The sequence below is a fragment of the Tetrao urogallus genome (genome assembly GCF_951394365.1).
Source record: "Tetrao urogallus genome assembly, chromosome: 9".
Classification (NCBI taxonomy): Eukaryota; Metazoa; Chordata; class Aves; order Galliformes; family Phasianidae; genus Tetrao; species Tetrao urogallus.
The window spans coordinates 20,002,700-20,012,582 of record NC_136822.1 but is presented as its reverse complement, the minus strand read 5'-3'; positions in this window follow the sequence as shown (position 1 = coordinate 20,012,582).

The following is a 9,883-nucleotide window of genomic DNA, read 5'->3' as shown; positions in this document are numbered from 1 at the left end:
GAACAAGGAAGATGAGACTCAGTATTTTAGTAGAAGTAACTTGGTGGTGTTTCAGTAACAGTTCAGAAGAACAACCTCAGTAGCACATAAAGGCATTGTGTTGGTGAGGTACAAGCATCAAGCTGCAAGCAGGCTTTTTATATTGTTACAGATAAGGCAGTTTGTTTCAGTATTTCTTTCACTTGCTGGTCTCTTATATTTGAAAATATCCATTTCAGATCTTAGTTTTCTCCTGCTTCAGCAACTGAGGATGGTTAGACTCTTTCCTTGAACTGTTGCATTATTGTTGGTAGAAAATGCTTGAATTTCACTTCAGATAGCCTGTTTTTGTGATGAAAGGAGTAATCTTAAGAACTTGGTGTTTTGTGTATGTGTTCTCCTAATGGTATTTATACCTTTTACTTTTGTTAATCTTGGTAAAGATTAGTTTCATAAACAATGAGTTCGTTTAAGCTGATGGAAGACATTTCAGAGACAAGCAGCATTTAATGGCGTTTAATATTAAAAAATAGTGGTCCGAATTTTAGCCATCAAATGGAGTCTTTATGCTGTGTTTCAGTGATATGTCTTCTAGAAACAAAAGTATTTTTCTTAATCCATTACCTTACTAGGCCTTTCTTGCCCTTCTTAGTACACAGTAATAATGGTAACAATTGCCAAAACTCATTGAATCGTGGAAGGCAAGTTTTTAAGCTGTTAATTTCTGGATGGGGATGCCAGTCTTACCTTGACAAATGTGTGCTCACACCTGTATCATTAATGTTGTATTTAGTAGGTACAGCAAGTATGGAACTATTACAGCTCTATGTGCAACGATTTGTTTCTTGAAGGGTTAAGAGACTTCGTGTGGGTAAGGATGAGACCATTCACACTGTGGGATGTATTGGGAACCCGTAGAATGGCTGTTCTGCAGCGAGTAACTAAAATCTGTTTCCAGCAATGCTTTGCAACAGCTGCACTGACTGCAGGAGGTCTGTATGAGGCAATGTGTTCTAGCTGATTGTTGGCTAATGAGTTTGCTGAAAATATATTGATTGAAGATTACTATCTTCTGTGTCTGTTAATGGAACCGATGGCACAAATGGGTCAAAATCCCCTGTTTGGAGGTGCTGCTGCCCACCTCAGCTATTTAACACCTTAATTTAGACCTAAACTGAGGAGGGCTTTTAAACTGAGATACCGCCAGGCACAAGAACTTTGGATAGCCTGTTAATTTTTCAAAGCCAAGTTAATTATGATGAACCTGATTTTTTTCATGAGGGTTTTGTGCTTTTACCCACCAATGGAAAAAAAAGTAGATACGCATGAATCATAGCCCCATGTTTTCTATTATAGACTGCTATTATACTTCATAGCAGGCCAGAACTGAATATTAACTTGCCATAGGATGTCTGGGATGGAATACTTATGACTTGCTGAAAATTGAGCAGTTGTTTCTAGCATAGTAGAGAGTAAGATATCAACCCTCACTTTTCACTGTGTGTGTTGGGAATGTGTTGATAACTTTGTAAGGGACTGGATTTGTCAAAGTACAGAAATCTTTCTGTAACAAAGTTCATACTGCCCTGGGGAGATCATACAGATGTGAACCAGTGATCTTGGGTGCTTCATGTTTGCTTTTAGTCTTGTGAATGGCTTCAGCATTTGTGTTTGGATCTAATGTGAGCCAGGCTTGTGTGGCAAGCTCTGAGGGAGCAAGATTAAATCCAATTCACCTCTTTGTGTTTTGTTTAAATGGCCCATCATAGAGAGGGTACTTGGAACAGCATCAGTTCTCATAAACACGAATTGCTGAGGCTTGAATAGTGATCTTCACAGCCAAATTCCACCTTCTAGGGACAGCTTGAATACTGGACTCTAAGCTGAGCTGTTTGGTCCATGGTGAGCCAGGAGTGCTCTATCATCAGCTATAGGTCTCAAAGGCCAGGATAAACAGCACTGTTAGAATGAGAATGTGGATATTTTCTTTGTACTTAAGTCAGCTTTTTTTTTTTTTTCCTTTTAACTGAAGCTTTTTTCTTTGGTTAGGGCATCTTGTCTCTTGTGGATAAGATACCTGCAAAGGAGGGGTTTTCCTTTGCCTTTTCCTTTCCGTTTCCTCACTGATCCCTTGATGTTTCAGGTACTCCCCAAACAATTCTAGAGACGTGGGATGTTGAATTTTCTTCATATCTTGCTCAACTATCCAGTTTGAACATTATGAGGTTATTATTGGGTCTTGTTTTAATGTGGTAAATGCATGGCTGCAGAGAAGTGAGAGGGATGGAGGAACTGACTATTGTGGAGAAAGAAGTGAGCATTTCAGTGGCAATTCCATCCACTATCTCAAGCTAGCTGTTTTTTTCTCCTTGACCATGTACCATAAGTTGAAAAATTGTCTGTACTGGTGTCCTGTTTGCTCCCTTTCTACATGCTTGCAAAACTGGTCTCAAGTAGGGGGGGATATCAGCTTGGTAGCTTTCAGTCAAAGAAATCATGGAAATAACTCAAAAGTGAGTATGTGCATGTAGATGAGCACTAGCATTGCAAGTAACAGTAATGCTGAAGCCTTAGAGTTAAGAATTGGAACTGACCTTAGGCAGAAGGGTAACTTGAACTTTGATTTACAGGTGCACTTTTCAGGTTTCTCATAGCTTTAGGATGATTAGTCATCAGCATCTCTAACTTTTAAAACAGAAGTACTGTGGTGTGCCTTGCTTGGAGCTTCCCCTCATGCCAAGTAGTAAGGCATGCTCCTGCTACCTGAGTTTTGCATCCGGATTATTTAGTTGTTTACAAAGTCTATTTTTTAATGGATTTTGTGATGGTATGTTAAAGAAATACATGAAGCTGTGAATGTTTCATAGTAACAGTATTAAATTTTAACGATTGCTGTCTTTTGTTAAATGTGCTCTTCATTGCTTCTGTTTTTGCTGGTTCAGAACTAAGCTACCTTTCATTAATAGCTTGCTTGTGTTTTTTTCTCAAGTTTCTGCACAGGATCAGCTTTACAGCTGCTTTCACTTGAATTCTGTACTGATGATGGCTCTGTCAGTCTCATCATGCTTGCCAGAACAACTCTACTGGTTTCAAAAGCAGTCCTTCATATGTCCTGTATGGCTGCAGCAGCTCTGCCAGCACAGCTCTGTTAGTGGGTGGCAATGGCTCGGCCAGCTCTGCCAGCCCGGCTCCCTGACTGCGTGCAGAGCAGCTGCCAGCACAGGAGGTGCCAGAGCTGCTGGTGGCCCAGGGAGGCTGGCTGGCACACTGCTGTGCTTGAGTTATCGTGGTACAATGGTTAATCGAGTTGTGCTGCCTGTCAGGTCTTGGCTGTCCTGATGGGTCTGATGTATGCACTTTTGTACTGGAGCAACTATAGCTGACTGGAATCTCACCCATGGCTGGGAGCTTGCCTTGGGTGTAGGAACAGACCCTGGAGTGGCAAAGTGCTGAAGAAACAATGCGAGTGCATCAAATAATATTTCTAATGATAATTTCCATTTTGTAATTGGGGCATAATGTCTACCTCCAGTGCTAGTGTTAAATGCCATTCTTTCCTGAGGCCATCTGTGTATCTTATTCCTTTGTGATGAGAAACTAATTCTGATCTAAGTGCTGTTAATGTGTGAATAACCACTCTTTGCAGTAGTGATGTTACACAAATGCGATCTACACTGGGTTCCATTTACGAGTTTGAAGCCAATACTGTATTGTAGATTAAGAAGCTGTTTGGTATGTCATGTTTTCATTCAGTTAATGAAATGAGACTCCTTTTCTGAAATTGTGATGTTTTAATTAACTTTGTTCTCATTATCACTGTATCCATAGTCTGATAATCTTTTTCTGAATTCCAGTTGAAGGAAGCTGAATAAAGTAGAAATGGATCCTTCAGTACACTGAACTTTCAAAACAAGCTCACAGCTTGTGCATGGCTTGTCTATTTAGAGATTTTAAGGTGAATTAAAGGCTATCTTTAGTTCTTGACTGCATTTTATTGGAGACTTCTAAGAGTTTTTCCTTGGTAAGTTTTGGAGATGTTTTGATGCATTTTAAAGTAGAGACAATTTTAATGTAGTATTAACATGGTATTCATCATTGTGGGCAGTGAATGTCTTACTGTTGTGTCTTTTACTCCTGTGTTCTTTAGTCCTTCCTTCTCAGAGTCCAGTAGTGGCTACATGAGTTCCTACCATGCCGGACTCAGTATGTTCTTTAATGTAACATCTCTTAATTGCTTTGTGTAAAAATACAGAGTTTCAAGCAAGTGTCTGGCACTGGAAACATTGTGTTTGCAGACATGCAGGCTGTAAATGCTTTCACAAAGCATAATTTTTCATTCTGCTGAAACTAATATCATAATGCATTACAGGAATGTCTTTGACATAAGTGACAGCTTTCATCACATATAAGACTATGCTCCAGTACATGCAGCAGCGTCGCCTGTAGACTTAAACTGCAGAGATTGCACCTGGCAGTTGCATATGGGGGGACTCAGCTACTGCCCTTTTAATTAAATTGTGGTTGGGAGCTTGCTTCTGGGAGCTTGCTGATCAACTGGATTTCATTGTGAAATAGCAGAGATGTGACTTACTGTGAAAGAATTTGCAGTACATGCAAGAGCAGACAAGAAGTTGTTCCTGTATCTAAAATACCTCATTATTGTGCTGTCTGCTGTTTCTGATAGGAAGTTCCTATGGAATTAGGTCAGAACCTTTCTTCCTTTCTTTCCCAAGCCACACAAAGGAAATCTGAGGAAGGAAAAGTTGATCTAATCTGGGTTATCTTTCCTAGATGGTTGTGTTAGAATTCATGTAGTGCCCCACGTCTATTACTTAAATTCTCTACAAAGAAAGTTGCATGCAGAAAATTGCCTAAGGTATAACTGATGCTTCAGAAATGAGTTACTGGTTCTTTCTACTCCTCAGTCAGTGGGTTGAGATCAAAATGTTTGCTGTGAGACCAACGTGCTTGGGAGCGGTCTCATCCTGACTGGTGCTCAGTACTGACAGCCCTCACTGAGAGATGCATTATCTATTAAAAATCTGTGTCTGATTAAGGTGTTTCTATGGGGCTTGAATGGTAGGCAGTTTTGATCTGTTGAAAGTAAAGGCGAGTTGAGCCTGTAGCCTTGTAGCTTTCACCCTTAGTCTTTGTCTTCCTCAGACCTCCAGTTCTGAACCTTCAAAGAGCCCAAATGCTGTACTGCACAAAATTATCTACATCAGAGTTCTTAATTCTTTCTTATTTATAGGTTGTTCTTTGTGGGTGATGTATCTGTTGCAGATTACAAACAAACACTGTTACCCAAGAATTTCTCTAATGTTTTTCTCTTAAACAAAACAAATATAGAAGTTGAAAATGGGTCCTCAGAATTGTAGGCCTTGCAGTTATTGGGGAAAAAAGATCACCTCGATTGTCTAGATGTGGATGTATATGTTTGATTTAGGCTATTCAAAAGTAAGTATTTTGGGCAGTTTCTCAATCTATTCCACTATTTTTTAATTGGAGCTGAGGGATTTCGCCTGAGGAAGCTCAATTAAGACAACTTTGGCTTGCATAATTGTCCCAGCAGGTTAATGACTTGGTGCCAAGCTCTGTGGAAGTTTAAAAACATTTGGGATTTAATGGTAGAAATTTTCAATATGAAAGCGTTCAGTGTATGTTCTCAGAGGTTTTCCAGAAGCTGTTGATGTTATGGGGCTTTACAAAATAGGTCCAGCAGGGCTTGCCTAGCTGTGGTTTGGAGAAGAAAGTCTTAGTACTGCCCAGACATTTCTTTTCTAGCACCTGTATAATTCTGGTTTAGGTAGGAGAGGTTTTTGATACATAGCTGTTATGCTGCTTTCTAATGAAACTGATTTCCAGGTTTCTTTCTCCAGAAGGCAATGACTCTGTAACTAACAGATGGTGACAAAATCCCACGACTTTATTACTAATGTTTGTGCAGATTGAAATATGAATGTAATTGCACATCTCTGAAACAGAGTCAAACAAGCTTAATGATGCCACATCTGTCTGTAGAATCTCCATTTGACAAGGTCGTATGCTCACACAAGTCTAAGATAAATGTCTTCTGAATAAAAATCAGACTTCTTCATGACAATGTGTGTCCTCATATGAAGGAGTTAATATTCTAGCTGCAGGTAAAGCCTGCTGGAGGTAGCGCAGATGTCAATTTACCCAGTGTCTCCAGATGCTAGGCAGATGATCACTAATTCTAACAACCAAACTAATTTTAATAACAGAAATACTTTGTCAGGTATTGCTTATGCTGTCCACCATGGCTGTTTGTTGAAGCATCTTGCAGACACCTCCTTATTCTCCTGTTTCCTTGTATCATCCTGACTCTAGGCAGTGGGACCTCAGAACAACAGATCATAATTAGGGAGCACTGATACATTTGTTACCCTCTGTGGCTTTCAGGAAGGCTCTTGTTTCAGTTCCAGGTACAAACATGACCTAATAGAGTGGGTAAGCATGCTCTTAAGGCAGTTGGCTTGGTAGCAATCTCATCTCTTGCTCTGTAGGACTGTTTTGCTGGACTCATCTGCGCTCATGGATATTCCTCCCTACAGCAAAGCAAGTATGCTGGTGGAAATGGTGGTGTTCTTTTCTCTCCAAGCTTTTCTTCGTACACTGCTTGGAAGGAACCAGCAGTTTTTTTTCATATATACTTCCCACACTTTTGATGTTTAGCTTGCATGTAGCCAAGAGTAATCTTCAAGGCAACTAATCTTAGTGCAGTCTCTGCTGAGGAATTAAGGCAATATATCACAGTTCTATTTTGTGAAGTTGCTAGGCTTCTAAAGCTGTAAAGGAGTTTCTTTATAAAAACCCACAGTCTGAAGGTGTAAGAGACAAGCAAATGATAACCTTTTTTCTTTCCAACCTGTCTGGCATGCACAAGGCACTAGAATTCAATCCTTAATTGAATTTTTTGGCACCTTCCTACTGTGAGTTCAATTCGTGCTGTTTCAAAATTCAAAGTACTTAATTTCTGTGAACCGTTTGAGTTTGTTGGTACGTCTTAAAATATCTTGGCTCACAGAGGATGCTTGCCCCCTTCCATTTTTTTTTTCTGAAAGCATATGCAGTGATCTGAATAGTTCACAGTTTGTGGGTGTGAGGGGGTGATGTTGTTCTACTTCCTCTTAGTCACTGCAGCCTTATGCTTGGAGGAAGGCAAGAGCTATAGTTAATCAGCCCAGTATTCTAGCCTATGCATCTTTTTTCTTCACACATTATGAAATGGGTTTTCTTTCTGCTCGTGTATAGGGGTACATCTGTGCTGGCCAAAGCAGAAAGGAAAAGTACTGCCCACTGAGCTGTTTGGGACCTGCTGTGGGAAAGCATCAAACAGAATTCTGGGAGTGGTAAAAGCTTTATGAAAGGTTCCAGCAATTTTGAACAGAAAAAACTTTGAAGGAATTAAACTAGGCTTGCTGGATGATGTAGATCCCAAAGCTTTTTCACTGTTTTTGTGAGAAGTGACAAAAATGAGTAATATTGTTCATTAAGACCATTTCCGTAAAGTCTTAAACCCTCTACAGAGCATTGTCCAAAACCTAAAGAAGGCCTGGGGTGTGAGATGGGCATTTCTCTACTGAAAACAAATGCCAGGAGGTTGAAGTTGCTAAATAACCCCTTTAGCTGTTATAATATATTCTGTGCAGTTACAAGTGTTTGTTTTGGAGTAGTGCTGCATTCTTTAGTTTGCTGCTGCTTTTTTTAATGGGGACTGATGCAAGCAAGGGTAAAACATGCTTACAGACCTCTGTGTCTGTAGATGATTTGTGATGCACGCTTCTTTTTTCAAGAAGATGCTACTGCTGGAGGAGTTGGGGCTGCTGCTTCTTTACCTGGAATGTGATTTGTGTATCAGTTAATCTAAGTCTTGCTGCTTTAGTTTCTGTCACTGATTGGAGCTCAAATGAAATTCATGTCTCAGCCATTAATATTTGTTTACGTAAGGGCTGAAAGCAGCTTCAACAGGTTTTTTATGTGTCAACCAGTGCAAAATGTGTCCTGTAACTTTTGAAATTAATGTCTAAGTCCACATAGAACAGTAGTTAAAAGAATTGCTATTTAGCTGGTGCAGTATTTAACTAGCTTTCACTGATAAGAAAGGCTATGACAGTGTTGTTCATGATTGAGTCTGAAAAGACTGTCAAAATTCTGATGGTATTCAGGGCTTGTTCAACTTCCCAAGCAGAAATTGCACAATGTTCAGCGTTGTTCCCTTCACTTAAGGTAGAGTACAGGTATTTTAAAAATGCTCTGATTCTGTGTTGTTGTGGAAACGATTGCCCTTAACTTACTGAAGAAAGATGCTGAGAATGTGCTGTACTTTAAGTGCTCAGCTGTTTGTTGGACCAAGACCTGCTGCTTGAAGAGGCATGTGAAAGTATGAAATCAAGTGTAATACTGCCTAAAGCAAGGTGGAATTGGAGGCAGTAACTGTTATGACTAGAATGATAATTGAGCTAGATTCCCATTGTTAGAAGTGCATACATGTGCTGTCAGTACAAGGAAAAGGGATCTGGGGAATTTACCCCCAATGCCTTGGATTAGACTGAGAGGAAAACATAACTAGGAAATGATTTTCACAGAGACAAGCAGCTTGACCAAGTGTCTGTTCTGTTCTGCAGCCTTCTCCCACAGACCTTGCTTGCATTAAAACATCATCCCTTGTTTTATACTTGTATGTTGAGAGAGCCCAGTCCTCACAAACAGCCTGAGAGCGCTGCCACTGCAGGGCTGCACTGCATCTTCTACCCATACCCACCTCCTGCAATTATTGAAGAGTTTCTCACAGTCAGGCGTATGGCAGAGATCAGTGATGGAGTGCTGAGTAGCTCCCTCTGCAATGAGAAAGCTGGGGCGTTTTCCTTTTTTAAAACTGAGAATTCATTTGTCTCAGTGTTTGAGCAATTTAATACCGTGGTCTTGATACAACAGTTGTATCAAGTTGTCTGCATAATTAAAATCCTGTTGAACTCTGCAAACTTGCTTACAGGCCTATTAAAAAGCCCCAATACTGCCTTGTGCTTAGCTGAGCTGATCTTGGTGTGCTTTTTGCTACTGCTATGGATGGCCTCCATGGCAAGTTTATTAGCACTTTTTTACCTTGTATGGCTTTCAAGTTGAGATCAGTACACCCCACCCTCTCCCCTCTGCCCCTCCAAAATTCATTTGTTTCACTACAATAGGAATTGTAATATCTTTAAATAACTAATAAACAGGTTTAAAAACAGTGCTATTAATAAGAGGGTTGGAGAAATTTGTGCTATATTGATACCTTTTTGGTCCATGAAATTTGTGTTCATGAAATGATGGTTATGCCTCGGACTGAAATGGTTTCCATTGGAAAGGCAGTGCAGTATTGAGTGTTTGCACAATATGAAGCTGCTGATGTGGGCTCATGTAATTTTATGTGTGTGCTGTTAAGTAGAATAGGAAACTATGGGGGAGATTTCTGATATCTTGCAGAGAATCAGAAAAATGCATGAGTTCATCCAGAAAGATGAACTGTTGACATGGGGAGGGATCATTAGACATGGATAAACAGAGCATATTTCATACATGTAAGCAGACCATAGAAGGGAGGTAGGGAGGGGGAGAAGCAGGGCTGTGGTTCATCTCTAAGAACCTGCCATTTTTCCCTGAAACGTGTGTTTGCTGTGTTAATTCATCTGTTTCATTTCCTCAATGAAAAATAAACAGAAGGCTGAGCTGTGGCCAGGAAACAGAATCTTAAACAGTGACCACGTTGCTTGCTGCCAAAGTGTGTACCTTGTTGTTTTTCATAGTTTTTCTCGTCTGTGAAATGTGAGTGATGTTTATATTATGTATCATTCAGTGTTTTGCAAGATGATTGTATAACAGGTACATAGTCCTTTGAAGA